We start from the raw sequence: 18,660 nt of genomic DNA, 5'->3' as shown, positions 1-18,660 counted from the left end.
ACAGAAGTCAGATTAGATCAGTGTTTCTTAACCCTGTTCTTACATATTCTATTGCATACTCCCACTGTTCTGCATATTGTAGAGCTTTCTCTGCTTTAAATGCACATAATAAAGTAAGTGGTGGTATGATGTGTCTAATACACTGCTGGACATACATAATGATTGATTTATGATCCATAGGGGGCTAAGAGATTTTAACAGGTAAACTCAGTAAAGGTCTGTTTATTAGCTAATCAGTTGGATCTGTTGGAAAACACAGTTTTAGGGCAGTGATCAGGGTTAAGAAACTGCTTTAAACTACCAACATTACCCAGTGTTGTACTAAATTCTGTCTATCCCCTACATCCAGCTTCTAGCTGACTAGTTATCTAAATGAATGAAAATTAAATCGTTATTAGCTAGTCAGGTACAGGGTAAGCTGAACATTATATAGTTATGTTTTTCTTAAACTAAGCTAATTCCAAAGTTAAGCTAACTGACTGTCACAGGCTGTATTTTATTAAGCGCAGAGTTGGTGTGTTTTGATTAGTGCATTTTTAACCAGCTATCAGAAACATAGCAGTTTACATGGTTTACATGGTTAGCCTACCGTTACCTTTCTGTTAGAAAAATTGCTGTATTTCCATATCTGGTTTAAAATCATCTGCTGCATCCCGATCGCGCTGCTTAGTCTCACAGCGGGGGAGGGGCCCCCAGAAGCACTCTCCTGCGCACGCCGCAAAACCAGCAAGCTGAACCAGCAAGCTTTCCCATTTACTCAGCTGTCACCTGTCTCCTCATTAATAGTACAGCTGATCTGAGCGAAACCATTTTATTTTTGGGGGGGACAAATCCACCTTTTTCTAATATCTAATACCCCCCCCAACCCCCCCCCCCCCCTTGGGTAAGTACAGGAAGAAGATTCTGTGTTCTGGACTAGTGCAGATTACTGTACAAGTTAACATGAAACAAAGGCTGATATGTCATTTATTAATAGCTATTATAGTTAATAGTTATTATTTGTGTAATACACCAGGTTGGTAGCACATACCAGGCAAATTTGAGGCGTACATCTGTTTGTATTCTCAATCTCACCACAAACTAACCTCTCCAGAGTTAGTTTTGGACCGGACTGAGACCAGTTCCTTTCAAAAAGTGTTTCTTGGTGCATTTTTTCGTTCCACAACAGTGTACTGTATTGTGTTCACACTTGCCAAACAAATCATATTATTTAACGAAACTAAAAAGTGCAGATGTGAAAACACCTGTCAAAATACCATACCAATTTGAATTGGTATTGAAATAGTCGAATGATGTGACTGTATATGTAAGCTTTTTACACAAGTGGCACTGGTAGTGCCAGATTTTACCGCAGACTATTCTTAAAACTTCTTAAAATGTGAATGCTTAAGATTTCTTCAGGTTGGCATAAAAGCTTCAGCAAATTATTATATTAAGAACATTTAAAAAATGTTCTATATAACACCAAAAACAACTGCTGTCAAATAATAATTTTTCACTACAATATAAAACTCTATAGTAATAAATATACTTTTTTTAATGAGTCATGTAATTGATTTTATTAATTGAAAATGTTCACAATACACTCAAAAAACAGACAGACTACCTCTTAGTATAAGCAGAAAATCTAATTTTGTATCAGAATCAATCCTGTTACAAATCTAGTCAGAAATAGCGCACTGCATGTCGTTAGCTGTGTGTCTCTTCCTGTGTGGTATTGTAGTGTTTGAGTGAAGTCTTCTTAAGATAAGTGTTTCAATTAAAAACAGCTTAGTACACTACATTTCCAAATGTTTTTGGACAGCCCTTCTAATGAGTGATTCAACTATTTAAAGTTGCACCCACTGCGGGCCCAGATGTGCATATGCATGCTTGCACACACATACACACACATACAGGTTGTCTAGTCCCTGTAGAAAGGGGAGCCAATAGGAAAATATGACTTTCTGAAGCTCATAAACATTATAAATGAACCATCTAGCACAATGTTAAATGCTTGGTGTGTATTAGATGTCTATAAAGCCAGCCAGCATTCAGATAAGAAGCAGTGTGTTCTCTAAAATGATGGTGCTCCTGGGATCATTTTGGAGGAATTTGGGATGTGGTGGCATCGGTAGTGGTGATCATCTAACATCTTGTCCTCTCTACCAATATTGTCAGTGAATGCAATCAAATCCTCACAGCAATGTTCTCCAAACTCTAGTAAAAGGCCTTCTCTGTGGAGTAGCTTAATAAAAGCTTAATAAATGCTATTAGATACTCTTGATTTCAGAGGGTATTCCCACTGCAGGGCCAGACATGAAGGGTAATCATTCTAGTGGCTAATTAATAACAACACAGAAAAAAAAAAACAGTAAGTGGGGCAACAGGTTTACAGCAGCAAAGACAGATATGGCACAGGCTTAGTAACCATATGGCCTGAGGAAAAAGGAAACAGGGAATCCGCAGATGCCCCAATACTTTTGTCCAAAAAAATGATCAGATCTGTGTTGAAAATTCTATTAACTTCAATTCCTATAGTAGCAAAGCCAGGTGTGGTTGTATGAATGAAGCAGGAAGGAGCGTGAGGGACTAAGACTGCGGGGTTCAGTTTCGCACAGAGTAAGCGGTGGTCTCTCCATGATGGATGGAGCAAACTCCTGAAAAGCCCCAGCTGCACTGCTGTTTTCAGAAGCATGGCTTTAACTCAGAAACACAGGCAGCATGTGCTTAAAAGCATGTAGCGTCTTCCTACTACCTCAGAACACTGCATACTGCATGTACAGTCAGAATGTGTGCCAGCTGATGCTTGTGTGTGACCTGAAGGTGAAAACATTAGCTTATTGGCCATAACATTATAAACACCATAGACTGGCACCATAGACCTCTGTTAGGAGAAGATCCTCTAAGTGTAAGGTTGTGTGGTGGAGGCTCCATCCAGCTACGGACACCCAAGACCCTGTTTACTGGTTGTCACATTCCTAAATGGTCCTTTTGGTGGGTAGCGTGAAACACCCCACAAGATGTTTCAGAGATGCTCTGTCCTATTCATACTTTTGTTGACCCTCAGATTCTAAGGCTTGCTTATAGTTACCCAGAGTATTTCAGTCAAGAAGCTGATTTAGTTTTGTACCTGTATGTACCCCCTTTACATCTGGTCTCTTCATGCATCATGGGTATCAGGGTTACCGTATTTTGCGGACTACAAGGTGCACCGGATTGTAAGGCACACTGTCAATAAACATCTAAACTGTAATTCTTAAATCTTTTTCTTTCAAAGTCTAATGAGCACTGGATATGAATCTTCCTGAAATACATGAAAACTGTTTATTTGGGTGAGTACAGTGCTTCCATTTGTTTACAGTAAGCTTAGAATTCCAGTATTTGGTTCAAGGGTGAGTGCCGGCCCCGGTTAGCACCACTAGCCAGCCGTGGTTAGCAGGGCTAGCCAGCCGCGGTTAGCACTGCTAGCCAGCCACGGTTAGCGCTTGCAAATGCCGCTTGATAGCAGTAGACTGAGGAACCCTGAGTGTTTTAGTAAACAAGGGCAATATCAGCTAGCAGTTTGTCCCATGTGGCTTGTTTTAACATGGTAAGCATGCAGACTACAGTCCAGTATACTTACCTCTGAATGGCAAAAGAGCTAGCGCTGTGTTTAGCGACTAATGAGTATATGGCATATACGGATCAAGGCCAAGTCATATTAAATTGCAAGTGTAAACACATGCAATTTGAAATTCAAACAAATATAAATCGGATTACTCAAACAAACCACTTCAGGAGGTTGTCTTAAATACATTTGAGTCTCAGTTTTGCGGTGTAAACACATCCATTCCTCCAAAACACATTCAACAACCAAAAGTCCTCCCAGGACAACCGAATCAACAGTACCAACTTCTGGCAACAAACCATTTGGATTTTAGTCTGATTGACTACAGTGTAAGTGAAAATCACGTGACACCCTTGAAAATGACATATCTGAATACTTCAGAAAGTAATGGGTAAGAGGGGGCTATCTTTTAGGCTATGTCTGGAACATGGCCACCATCTTGAAAGCCAACATATTTCATTTTTCCCTCCTCTAGATTTAAATACCAAGTTTAAATGCAGGAGGCTAAAACCTTGTGACTCCATCATCACTTGCAGCTTAAACCAAAGGACATGTATTGCTTAGATAGGTCCTTGCTGTTTAAACCAGAGTTAGGGAGCCTATAGAAATGGTTAGGGCAATGCTTACTGTTTTTTTTCCTAAGCTGGATAGTTGGTGGCAGGTTGATGGCATTGGTGCTTAGCTTAAGCCCTATCCGGATAGGATTTGTTTTTTAGGGGGTAATTTTCTCATTTATGGGGAGTCCTCTGTGATTTTATTCCCATCCGGAATTGGCCATGTATGTTTTTTTTCTCAGACGTCCTGTCGTCCTCTCAGAAAATAGCAGGCTGAATTATCTACTGTTTTCAATTAACTTCATGGTCCTCCGGTAATTTCAGTCCCATTCGGATGCACATCTCTCAGTTTCGTCACCTCGCGTTTATTAAAACAGCTATTTGTTTACTGCTACGCACCGTAATTACACTTTGGGCGTGCGTTTCCATGAAGATCCATGTAAACACAACAGCGAGTGGAAATGGAGGAGCCACTGAACGTGATGTCATGTGACCGAGAAAACTCACTGGTCCTCTTGTTTTTTCAATTGCAGTCCGGATGCAAGAGTTTTATCACTGAGTAAAAGTGTGCAATTTTTCATGGACATCCCCCTGAGAAACTAATCCCATCCGAATAGAGATTTATCTTAAGTTGTATATGAGGTGTATATTACATCTGTACCCTATACTGATATTAAGTTATAAAGCTCAGAATAACGTCATTTATTTACCCAAACACAATGCAGTAAATATATAGCTAAATTGGTCAATGTGCAGTATAAATTGGTCAATGTGCAGTATAAATTATTTGATTATTTATTTTAAGTTCTTTTTTTGTTTTTAACATTTTCTGAAGAATATTTTTGCCTGTTGAAAATTCAGTTCATCCCCAGTCTCAGACCACCTCCTGAACTGGTTTGTGTGATCTGCTTTAAATGTATGTTGAATGTGTTTACTCTTGCATTTAATGTGGCTTGGTCTTATCCAGATATAATCCTGATACTTAAGAAGCATTAAGACCATGTTTGTTTTCTGTGCTGAAGAGAAAATTACTGTTTTGACTGATTAAATCAATGACATACTGTATGGGGAGGAGTTTTCGCAGTATTAGAAGTCCTGTCTTAAATTAGTCTTGAATGTGTTTACACTTGCATTTTTATGTGTCTTCACCTTATCCAGTTATAATCCTGATACTCAATACTGGAAATAATGAAGTGATCAGGTGTAAAAGGGGGTCTGTGCCATCAAGGCTTTTCTTAGAACTATATGTCCAAGCTAAGAGCCACTTCAGTCCTTCTCAATGTGTTTCTAGTAAAGAGTATTTACAGCATACACGGAGCCTGCACCCCATACCTATCCAGTTCTCTGCTCCGATGTGCCGGCACAGACAGAGAAGCGCTGCCAAGATCAGCTTGCGCTGCTTCGCGATGCGTCCCCTCCCAACAGGGAGGTTCATTAGGTTCGGGGTTTGCCACCGCAGCCATTAGTGTTTATACACCACTCCGGAGCCGATGGCCCACTCTCCCTCATAAAACTCTGATCCTCAACGCTTCCGCTGCTACTCTCAGAGCGTGTTTTTAAAGCTTAATAAGAACGTTAAGGACCATATCAAACGCTAATGGAGAACAAGACTGAGAAAAAGCAGCTCCTGCAGTTTTATTTTTTTATACTGAGCTTTTCTAATCATCTGTATCCACAGATGAACAGTCGAATTACAGTTTAGAAGTTTTTCATGGCTATGTATTTAATCTGGATTTTAAAGGGAGGGAGGATGTTCAAAGAAAAAGTTGCATTAAAAAAATGCTTTCTTTTCCCCAAAAAAACATTTTAATTAATAATGGTTCTTTAGGCACTGTTTTCAGTTTTTTTTTTAAGAACCACAGCATAATGTAAAATGTAATGGGAAAAAAAAACTTTAATCATTTATAAGAAACTTTTTTTTAAAGAAACTTTTTCAAATATGATTCATTAAGAAACTAAATGTTGGTCAAAAGTTGTATCACATTACACTTCTTAATTTTTGTTAATACAATATGGTTGTTATTAATGAATTATAAACCATATAATGCTACAAAAAAACTGCTAAGAATGACCTTACCTATAAACCTCTGAGACTTAAACATGCCAATTTATCGGAAATGTTGTTTTATCAACAACCCTGTTTTATGTCGACAGATATTGAACATATATTGCTCAGACCTTCCTTGTTTTAAAAAGCCATTTCTTGTATTAATAATTACTGTGTGATTATAATTTTTTTTTTTTAACTACAGTAAAAACTATATTATATTCACCCTTTTAAATAACTAAGGATTATTTATTAAAGGCAAAGACTGTATATAGAGCCATACCAACTCTCCGAACCATTTGCATATGCATAGGTGCTTCTGCCTCATTAAACAGCTCTTACTTAACTCTTGCTATACAAAGAAACCCTCTCATATATGATTCTTTAAAGTGCCTTTTCTTTAAAGCAGCTAAAAATGCTCTGATTTTTTTAAGTGTTCAAAAACAACATGATTCATTAGCTACCAATTTCTTTCCTTATTCCCTCCTGTTGAACCTACAATCCATAGATAGAACACTACACATTACTGGCAGAGGCAAATTAATACACAAAAAGAGAGTACACACTAGGCCTGTCCTTATATATATATTTTTTATTTACAATACAGTCTCCCAAAAATCACTGCAAACTTATGAAAAATACACACTTTAAAGAGCAATACACCTTATAATTAAGGAAACTGAGACACTGGGTTTGGAATATAAAAATCTTAAATATCATACATAAAACAACTAAAATAAAACTGTCTTATAGATTACAATGGGTAATTATATCTATATATCTTATCATTAGTTAATAATATAATGTAAGCCTACCCTTAGCAAACCTTTAAATATATGAGCATTTCTCAATTATGCTTTTTTTTTCAACATAACAACTGTAAAAAATATATAATTTTATTCTGTCCCTTTTTTATACATAGACATGTCAAAATAGTAATAAAGAGCAGCATTTAAGGCTATTAAATATGCAAACTAAGTTTTTTTAAGGAGTCAAATGTGTAAGCCCAATAAAACTTGGAACTAGAAAAACATGGAACCAACATAAAAATATAATTTTAATATATAATTTTTAGCAATAATTAATTTAGCATTTTTAGCATATCTTTTAGCAGGTATTTATACTGAACAATATGTACAATATAACTCCCCTGAATTTCAGTTAAGAAAAAGTGCAGAGTATGAAAATCACTAACAATTTTTTTTGTTTACATGTTTCTGACAGAAGCAAATGAGATGTACTGAGATTCCCTCTGGCAGCTTCTATATGTAAAGATGTATAATCTTGAGCTTCCCATTTAGAAACACGCATTAAAACAGTAATTCGATTAATCAATTTATTTTGACTAATTTTCCAACACAATCTTTACTGATTTCAATTCATACATAAAACGGAAACAAACCGAGAAGATTTTCTTTGTGTTGTTTTTTCAAACACTATACATTTCAAATTATTGATAACTAAATCTCACAGCAGTCCAGCATTAAAAAATAAGTTGAATTATTCCAAAACTGGACAAAGCATCTCAGGTTCTAAAAACTTCAGTTTATACCCTAATAAAACTTTCTAACCACAAAGTGAAAAGAAATAAACTTTCTCATTCCTCTTAGACTGATAAACATAAAACTTTTGGCAAGAAAGAAGGAGAGTTATACTGGCCTTGTGAACTTGGCCTGATTTTATCTTTCCCTTTCTCTCCTCCTTCAGCTTTCCACCCCCTCTCTTTTATGGGGTGACTGTGTGACCAGGGCACCCACAGGGTTCAACAGTCTTCACTGCTACTGTTCATGAAGCACTGCAACAACGGACGACCAAGCCAAATAAATACTCCCCACTGCCTTGTTCCGATATGAACTGACGCACACACACATACACTCACACAAACACATGTGCGGGGTGACCACACACACATACACACATGTACATAACACATCTAGCCAATGCCCAAAGCCAAGCAAGCAGTGGTGCATTTTTTTGCTATATACTCCATCTCTTAAAATAATCTGTGTTAAGGAATTCACATTTATTTGCACTATTTATTTCAATCAATCACTGCCAGAGAGCATTGCACGTGTACTGTACAAATTATGGGATGTTAGACAAGATAACCAACTGATAATAATACAATAGAACTGTTTGCATTACTTCGTAACAGAACTGCCAAAATTAGGAATGATACTCCCAGTATTATTCACACAACCCAAAACTAGGCCAGTCAAAATAACTTGTTAAATACATTTTTATTGGAGAATCTATTTTATCTATATCCCAAAAATTTATGCGATAAACAATAACATTGTCATTATATAAGACTAAATTATGCCACTAATATAATAATAATATATATATAATAGCATAATAATGCAATTACACACTTTCAAAAGCAATTTAATTACAATTATTAAGAATATTCAAGACATTGCGAAAATATATTTTTAAATATTCTAAATAAATGAAATGTAAAACGTATTTAAATGTATAGGACATTTGGGCTGATTGGTGTTAATTAGCTCTTCTTGCTAAAAGAAATAAAAAACGTAATAGGGCAATACTGAAGTCTGCAACTATGATTGAGGTCATATACATATATTGAATGATAAATCGATAATTATATGAAACATGTCCCAAAACTATTTCAATACTAATTAAATTCAATTTTAACTTATGTCAATACAATTATGCTCTCACCAGGCATTAAACTAATATTGTACAAGTTTGTTTGTATTTTAATAAAAAGAGAAAAGTCAATTGAAGCATTTCTTTTCTAAATAATACATCTCATTTATTTCATACTGTGTTGCAAAAACACACAAATCACAAAACCTAACTTTTATAATATTAAGTCAACGAAAGGCAAAGAAACAGATGTCTCTTACACCTTTTGATAGTATTACCCATTTCTAGAGGAGAACAGAAACTTTTTCCATGTATTCCAGTGTCCTCTGCGTTAATGAATTCATAATTAAATTCAGAATTAACAATCCTTTCAGAAACAGAGCTGGACAATATGGGCAAAAATCAGATTATAGAATATTTCTCATTTTCAGTGAATATGATATGTCTATTATCGATATGAACAATATAAAAGACACAAATTTTACAAAAACGCCCATAGTAGATATCTGTACCTACAACTTTTCTAAAAAAAAGTCCTGTACATTTACTTACATTGTACTACTGTCTTACAATCATAAATTAAATTACTGGCCAACTGTATTCATACATATTTAGGACTGGGTGATACGCCTACAAAACTAGCCATAAATCTTCTCTATATGATTAAGAGACATGGTGATAGACAATGTAATATGTGACAGCTGCACTCATTGTGGTATTTTAATGACTCGGTAAACCACACTGGATTATGTTGATTTAAATGGTAAAATAAAAGTCATCATGATACTCCTTTAATTACGATGATTCAGCAAAATAAATCTGTAAGTGTCATCTTTCCAGAAACCAAACCATTACCTCAGAGACAACCCCTGCATGATTTTTTTCATTTTTAGATGATGCACACAGAGGATAACCTGTAAAATAAAGGTGTGCCATATCAAATCATACACAATATAAAGTAACGTTGGGGTTTGCTATATAATATCGTACGTAATAATATCACCAAAAATTCTGACACAATAAAAAAAACTTGATATTCTTGAAAGCATTTTATTTTGTATTTGTTTAGCAATTTACTGCATTTCTTTTAAAAGTTTGTTTGCAGTTTTCATGCACTAAATATGTTACACTTTGGTCACAAGATTTGTGGTAGATTTTTGTTGTTATATAATTTTTTTAATGTTATTTTATACATATTTTAAACTAAAAATGTTTTTGTTACACAATGTATGTAACTGTTTTGTTTATACTAAATAAAATTGTACCTATTTTGTTGCAGTAATATATTCCTAAAATGTTTTTTCTTTTATGTCAATATCAACTCTTGGCAACGATATTGGCAAGAATATTGATATCGCAAATACACTGAAATATTGTGTTATTATTTTAGGGCCATATCGCCCAGCCTTTTTTTTTTGTTGTTGTATAATTGTTTATATTTGCAGTAAATATGCATAAACTTAATATTCTGTACCTTCTGTAGATTTAGTTTCTACATTTTTTTTGTAGTGTTTTATACAAAATCAGACTCTTCTTTTCTGTTGTTTACAAAATAGACAAACAGACAAACATGGTCCAGTTTCCCAAAAGCATCTTGTGAGAACTGTTAGACGTACATAAAATAATAAAACTTTAACTTTGTTTAAATTTTTTCAGTGTTTCACCATATTGCCAAAAATGTTCTAAAATATCATGATACTAATTTATGGCCATATCGCCCACACCTACTGCAATAATACAAATATTACGCATAATAATCTTCTACATCTTCTGCAAAATAGTTTTAAATATATCTACAATATATGTAATTAGCCTTATAAAGAACATTTCATTGCAATTCCCCTTTTGTTCATTTGTTTTCTTTCTATGTTGTTATCCAAGACCACCACTCTTCATTCAATGGCCCACAGACACTGCTGCACAACAGTGGCACAATACAGAAAGTGAAGTGAAGAAGTGAAGAGAGAGCAGAAGTGTATTAAACTCTTAACAGGTACAAAAGAGAACTGTAGTAAAAGACAGAAGAGAAAAGACGGGGGAGAGACTAGCAACCAAAACTTGGCAAAAAAACATCCTCACAGTTAGATCTAAACAACCATAATTCAGGATAAAGAAGCAAATGGGTGAATCAGGATGACCTTCAACTTCAGATTGTTTTATATTTTCACTGTGATTTATCTACAAAACTGCAACTTTACAGGAGAATGAAAAAACTTAAATTAAATTAAACAAAAATACCATTAATTTATTTACAAAAATCCAAAGGAAGTTGTCAGAACTTTTAAAGTCAAATATGAAAAAGTGAAAAAAAAAGATAAATATAGATACATGGGTTTTACATGTACTTTAAAACAATCTTTTGGTGTAGGTAAATCTATATTTAGGGTTGGTTAGTCATATAAATAAGCAAAGGGAACAGACATTTCAGACATTCAGATGGTCCACTGACTTGTTTTGTTTCTTTATACAGTACTGTGCAAAAGTTTTAAGCACCTGTAAAAATTGTTTCAACGGAAAAGCTCAATTTCTGAACCAAAAATGGCAAAACACTAATATTACATTAATCATTCATAGTGGTTTTATGTCAAGGTATTGTACATCAATTATTAATAGTTATCATCATATCAACAGCTGGTTTGGTACAACAGTGTTTAATTATGGCAATTCAGGTGAGCTGGTAATGGAAGTGAACAAAATCCACATGCTGGTTGGGAGGAGAATCTGGAACTAAACTTCATACTTCAGACTAGCTTACAAGATCTTAACTACTTTCTTCAAAATCAGAAATTCTTGAGACTTTACTTGCATGTGATCTGGAGATTTTTGGCAGACATACATGCTTTTAAATAATGTGCTTATAAGCCTAAACTTTTGCACAGATGTACATGATTTCCCATGACACTGATGATATGTTTATCATCAAAACATTAGAGAAAAACAGCAACTTAAAAAAAAAACTTTAAAAACGTCTAAAATGATTCTTCTCACTCATATATTTAATAGCTTTAAATAGTTATATCCATACAAAATAAAAACATACATAGAAAGGTTAATTGCTTAAAACTAAAAATGGTGATTTCTTTGGCAAGCCCTTTCTCATGTGCAGCTGAACTGCATACTGCATATGCTATAAACAAAAGGTAAAAGGGTTCATTAACTGTTTTGGTGCAGGTAACCAAAGGTTTTAAGGGTTTGTTCATCAAAAGAAGCATTTATTCAAACCAGAACATTTCAAGCGCAAATGGTTCAGATGATGTTTACATAATGACAATGATATGCTTAGTTTTTACACGTTATACTGGTGCTTCTCTCTGTTTGGTCACACCTTTCCCTCTTTAGAGATTTTCTTTTACTTTTAAATTGGACTAAACATTACAAAAACAGAAGAACAGCAACTTAAAAACTGTTCTTCTCACCTGCATATCTAATTGGCATGCGAATAGCTCTTTAACATGCATCCAAATGAAAGCCAAATATGATTGGTTCTTTGGTATTACCTTACTCATGTGCAGTTGAACTGCATACTACATATGCTATAAACAAATTATATATACATATATATAGTAAGCCAGTAATATCAAGCTGTATTCTTTACTGGGAATTTTTAGAGGTATTTTTTGTATAAATATGTATGTTTGCAGCTTTTATGCATGCACTACATATTCTGCACTTTATTACTGTTGAAAAATATTTTATCTTTTGTTACATTATTATTTCATACAAAATCAGCGTCTTGGTAAGTTATAGTGATTCATGTTCACAATAAACGTTTAAACTTTTTTTTTCATTTTTTTGGTTTGTAACTATAACTGTAATAAAACTGCAACATTTATTTAGTTGCAGTAGTACATTCTAAAGAAGTACATTTTTTTATATCGCCAAGAATACTGTTATTGCAAAAATAAAATATCCTGATATATCATGATATTATTTCAGGGCATTCTAGATTCGATGATCTTCTATTTTATCTCCTCACTGTCATTTAAAAAGATTGTATATTTCAAATTGCATATTTTTACAGGATAAGGAAATAACCTTCTAAGCTTTAAATACACAATTCTTAATCAAAATAATTTTGGAGCATTTCTTTTGATCTATTCATCATTACATTTAAGCAGATGACATTCACTACTTTCACTTCACTGTTAAAACTTAAGGCAAAAATGCTGATTTGACCAAATTCACCATGTTACATGGGTGACAGTAACTGTGCTGTTCTGCATTTGGTCATACCTTTAGCCTCTTCAGGTATTTTTCTTACATTTAATGCCAAAAATGTACAAAAAGAGAAGATAATTACATTTCTGTATTTTTGTGCCGGCAGTACCACTGTAGTTCTATCAGTTATTTAGAACTTATAAAGTACTACTCTCTCTACCCACCTCTGTCCTCCTAAACTTCTACACTCGTCCTGCCTGAGTGTCAGCATCTCCTCTCCCTCCAGCTCGTAAACTGGGGACGAGGGGAGTCAGAAGAAAAAATTTTCCCCCTCATTCCCCAACATGTTCGGTTATTAACTAGCGCTCGGGTCCTCTAGAGCCTGTTCTACCCATTAACCCCTCTGATGCTCTTTTCTCATGATAATCAGCCTGCTTCCCACCGAGGAGCCGCGGGATTGTGTGACGCTTTGAGAAGAAGAGTAAACCCCCCCTCGATGCACATGCTCTCTCTCTCTTTTTCCCTGTGACTCGTTCTGTCGCTCTACCTCCCTCACACACCACACACACATATACACACACGCACATACATACTGAATCAGGCATGTAATGTGCTGCCTTTTCAGAGAGCACATGGGCAGATGTAGTATGAAAAGTCCAAGTTCTAGGAGGTGTTTTTTTGAAAGAGAGAGAATAACACAGCCTGTGTCCACACTCCTACAAAATAATGGTTCTTAAATGCTTCTTGAGTCTTTCAATTTGTAATTCTAAAAACTTTAAACCTGTTTTTTTATTACCTGCATATCTTGTTTTCTTTATATATATATATATATATATATATATATATATATATATATATATATATACATATATTCTCTAATAAAACGGTTGTTGTTATATGGCATTGCCATTTTCAAGTGCAGCTTGACAAAAAGGGTTCTAAACTGTATTGAAAAATAATTATTTGATTTTCTTTGATTTTAAGCATGTTTTGTATTGTAAACCTTTTACTATACAATTATTTAAAGAACTGTACATAGAAGGTTTTTTGAATAACTGGAAATAAGTATTTATCCAGGCAAAGAGCCGTTTAAGCATTTCAATGGTTGTCTGGCTTGTCATATGTCTGTAAGGATATATATATATATATCTATATTACACAGATAATAACTTTCTCATGCACCTAAACTTCATACTACATAAGCTACAATGATTCTAGACAGTATTGTAAAATGTTTCTCTGATTGATTTAATCCTGTTTTTTTACTGTACGCCTGTTTTAAGGATTTTTTAAAAGAATCATAAAAAGAAGCGTTTTTTTTTAATAAATAAATAGTATTTAAGTATTTCTCCAGGAAAATAACTGTTTAGAACCTGCATTTCCTAAAGAATACCCAGTTTCACATCAAGAGAAATGGACAAATAGAATAGATAGATTAAATCAATCTTTTTACACTGAATTTCATCAAAAGCAAAGAAGTTGCTGCCTGACAGCAACAATTAATCAATCACTTCACAACATGTATTACTCATAAACATATAAAACATACAATATGACTTTGAAAAAAGAAGGAAAACTCCTGCATCAAATTTTAACCCCTTTTAGATGCAACAAACAAGCTCCACACCACAGCCTTCTTCTGTGATTCTAAACAGATTGACAGACATAGAATAAAATGAATTTACTAGTTTTGATTTTCAACTCAGTCGGCGCAATTCTTCTAGTCCACGGCTACAAAAAAACGACATTTACACGCAGCAATTTACAGCTTTTTCTTGTTAAAAAAGCATCCTCAGCGATGCCACAAAAGTTTAAAGCCAGTCTATAAACAAAGAGTGCCACCCATGCTGCACACTGTAATGTCTCGCAGGCTGAAATATGCGTTTCAACTTGCAAAGACAGAGCAATGTCAATAACAAAAGCACCGTCTCGTGACGATCTCACTTCCATTTCCTTATTATGTAGCTTGAGGCAGTGGAAGTGGGGGCCTCGATGGAGCACGCTTCTGACAGCACCACAAGCTCACACTCCCAACGTTTGCCTTCCAGCCTCATCGTAAGCTTTGTTTTTCTTGTACCCATCAGGAAGACACGACACAACTGCAATCCGAACGGAGGAAAGCATGGCGCTTCAACAGCATGCACCATTTCCAACAACCATGCAGCCCCTATACACCCTCATGGGTGCAGGCAATCTCCCAAAATGCATATGGAGCCTGCACAGCTAGCTCCTACAGGTGCTATATCTGACAAGTAGCAATAAAGCACCTTGTTTATACCACCCAGCCAATACACAGGAATAGGGGATGTTTATAACAGCACACCTAAAGACTATTCAACTATAAAACATTTAGTTAGATAGCTAATTTCCAGTTAAGTAAGTGTTGGTTAGATTAACTTGAGAGTGAAAGTTGAGGAGAGGCTACATACACTCACTGTGCTAAAACTTATCTTAGCCATGTTTGCTAAGATAAAAAACTCATTGGGGAAGGTCATTAAGACAACTAGCTAGCTAACAGCTAGCCCATGTTCAGCAGTAAACACAAACAAGGACATTTAGAAAATGAGGTAATCTTCTACATGGGAGGTAGGCTTAAACACCCCACCCCCAATTTCTGACATTTCCCCGTTTAGGGGCGAGAACACACACATGCATGATGCAACAATCAGTCAACATAATCTACAATGCCAACTATGACAAATTTGTTGATTACAAATGTCAGCATCGGCTAATTGTAACTGCAATGCACGACATATACAAAGTGCTGGGGACAGAAACACATTGATATGGTCTAGTAATGTTAAAGCAGAGATTGGACAACAGCGTGACATTTACAGGTGTGCAGACTGGGCCGGTGAGGTAAAATGTGCTGAACAATCAGTAGTAATCGGAAAAGTAATCATTAGTTGCAGCCCTATCACACATAGCTACATACAGACACATAAACTAGCTCCAAAACGAAGTCCAGAAACCCTACAATTTCTGGCGAAGAAAATGTTTTGAGAGAGAGTAGAGTTAGTAAACAAAGAAGCCTCCCACATTGGGCTAAACAATTCGTATCTACAGCTCTGGAAAATAATAAGAGATCACTTCAGTTTCTGAATCATTTTTTTATGTTAGAGTACAATGAACACTGTCGGTTTATTCTATAAACTACGGACAACATTTCTCCCAAATTCCAAACACAATTATTGTCATTTAGAGCATGTATGTGTAGAAAAAGAAAAATGGCTGAAATAACAAAAAGGATACAAAGATTTTAGACCTCAAACAATGCAAATAAAACAAGTTAATAGTCATTAAGTTTTAAGCGTTCAGAAATCAATATTTGGTGGATTAACCCTGGTTTTTAATCACAGTTTTCATGCATCTTGGCATGTTCTTGTCCACCAGTCTTACACGCTGCTTTTGGATAACTTCATGCAACTCCTGGTGCAAAAATTCAAGCAGTTCAGCTTGGTTTGATGGCTTGTGATCATCCATCTTGATTATATTCCAGAAGTTTTCAATTTGGTAAAATCATAGAAACTCATCATTTTCTCTCGTTTTTTTCCAGGGCTGTGTAATTGACAATGTCAATTATATCCCACATTTGAGTGTTAACTAATTACTATTTTTTAACAGTACCACACAGAAATGCAATGGAAGAGGGGGTAACTAGTTAGCTAATGGGCTCACTCACTCAGTTTACACTCAACTTGCTCTGTAAACTTGTGTCTCCAAAAGTGCCTAAACACAACAGATTACACATTTACTCACGAAATTTTAGTACTTCCCACGTTAAAAGAGCATTTAAGTTAAATCTCAGATGTTTAGCTGTTTGTTTCGTTTTTAAGCGAGGGACGGCTTGGCAAAAATAAATGCTGACTAATCGACTAATAAAAACAATCGTCCGATTAGTCGACTAACAAATAATCATTGGTAGCAGCCCTACACACACACACACACACACTACCACCAACACTCACTCTCTCACTAACACTCACTCCTACTGACTTACTGACTAGCGAAACGGCGAAAACAGACTTATATTTAGAGCCTCTATCAAGTCGTGAACTATTCATAGAGCGGACCATAGAGAACATAGAGAACTGGAGATTAACGGACCGAAGCGAAGCGAACAAACGAATAAAAAAACGCAAACAAACAAGCGCACAAACAAACAAACAAACTCAGCTAACAGTTAACTACAAACTAACGTTAACAGACACACGGCGGCGTTTCCCGCGGCGGCTCTCCTCTACTCGAGCTCGGGCTCCTCTAACCGACAAACTTCTGCGAAAAACAAAAACACGACCGACTAAAAAAGCCCTGAAAGTCCTGCGCCCGAGGCCGAAGTCACGTCGAACATCAGTACAACCGACAAACCAGCCGCCGGATGCCTCGCTTTTACCGACATATTTACCGAAGAACGTTTTTTTCGAGAAGCTCGCGCGACCAACTGCATTTAAATCCCTCCAGCTTTTTACGATTCGAGCTCAATAACACAAACGACGTCGAACTGAAGCGAAAAGGGGGCAATAACAAACAATTAAAAAAAAAAAGAAAAAATAGCTCAGTGCTTCAACTGCATCGATCATCGACGTGTTCGTTCCTCCTAATTGTGCGGAATAATTCCGACCAATTTAATAAACAAACAAAAACTAACAAACACGCAAACAAACAAACAAGCATGCAAAGCTTCATCAGCGCGTGCACCGCGCTACACAAGCAGGAGTTGCAAAAAAGCAGCAGCAGCAGCAAGCGAGCAGTTAGTTAGTTATAACCTACCCACCAAAAAACTTCCCAGCAGCCCCGCCGCATTAGTCAATTTCGCAAGGAAAACCTCCGGTAACATTCCATCAGCGAGCGAAGCGCAAAAACTCACCGTGGGAGAGCCCACGCCGCCGTCCCCGCTCCGCTCCCGCTCCTCTCGCCGCGTGTTTTCGTTAGTTTTTCCCAGTTTGTTTTCTGTAATTTCGCTGTTTTTTGCGGGGCCTGAGTGACTCGCTCTCCTCAGGCTGCAGCGCCAGAGTTATGGGGCGCGAGCATTGTGGGAGTGTGACGTCAGGGCCACTTTCACAAACTTTTTTACTGGGGCTGCTCAACTGGAGCCTTTCTCTTTTTTCTTTTTTTTCATTCGTGATCGTTAATGCACTTTATATATAAATGATAGGGAACGAGCGTAGGTGAAGAATATCAGCTCTTTAAAAAGATCAGAATAAAAGAAACAAACTTTCTCCAGCACCAAACTTTAAAACATACTTTAAAAAACGTACATAAAATATTTAAAATGATAAAAGAAAAAGAAAAATAATATTTCTCTTCATTCAATCATCCACGTGAAGCTACAATTTCTCTACAATTTCAACACAATCTGCAAAAAAACAGCATCAGTCATTTAAAGGTTGCAAACAACATCTAAGTTAATTCTCTAAAAAAAAGTATTCAAATATTTATTTTTCAGATTTAGATTTGCATAAAGTAGTGCTGGTAATTTGCAGAACTCCCACCACATGCAAACTTAGGCTTGTGTTATTACATTAAATAAAATGTTTGACAAGTAGGTAATTTATTTATGATTGAATTCTTTTGAAGAAATCTAAAATATTTATTTTTCTCAGAAGTCAGAATTGCATAAGTATTGCTGGTAATTTGGAGAACTCCCACCACATGCAAAACTAGGCTTGTGTTATTACATTAAATAACTGTTAATA

General features: G+C 35.6%; 1 protein-coding gene across 1 annotated transcript in view; it reads right to left on the bottom strand.

Annotated features, from left to right (window-relative positions):
- plagl2 (pleiomorphic adenoma gene-like 2) overlaps nt 1–18,019 on the bottom strand; it is a 70,217-nt gene extending 52,198 nt beyond the window's left edge. The window contains exon 1 of the mRNA XM_007250775.4: nt 17,832–18,019. The gene's annotated coding sequence lies outside the window, so the exon portion shown is untranslated. The remainder of the gene's footprint in view (nt 1–17,831) is intronic.
- Nucleotides 18,020–18,660: the final 641 nt, after the last annotated feature.

The sequence above is a fragment of the Astyanax mexicanus genome, chromosome 13 (genome assembly GCF_023375975.1).
Source record: "Astyanax mexicanus isolate ESR-SI-001 chromosome 13, AstMex3_surface, whole genome shotgun sequence".
Classification (NCBI taxonomy): domain Eukaryota; kingdom Metazoa; phylum Chordata; class Actinopteri; order Characiformes; family Acestrorhamphidae; genus Astyanax; species Astyanax mexicanus.
The sequence above is the reverse complement of the archived record's forward strand: the minus strand, read 5'-3'. Positions and strand labels throughout refer to the sequence as shown.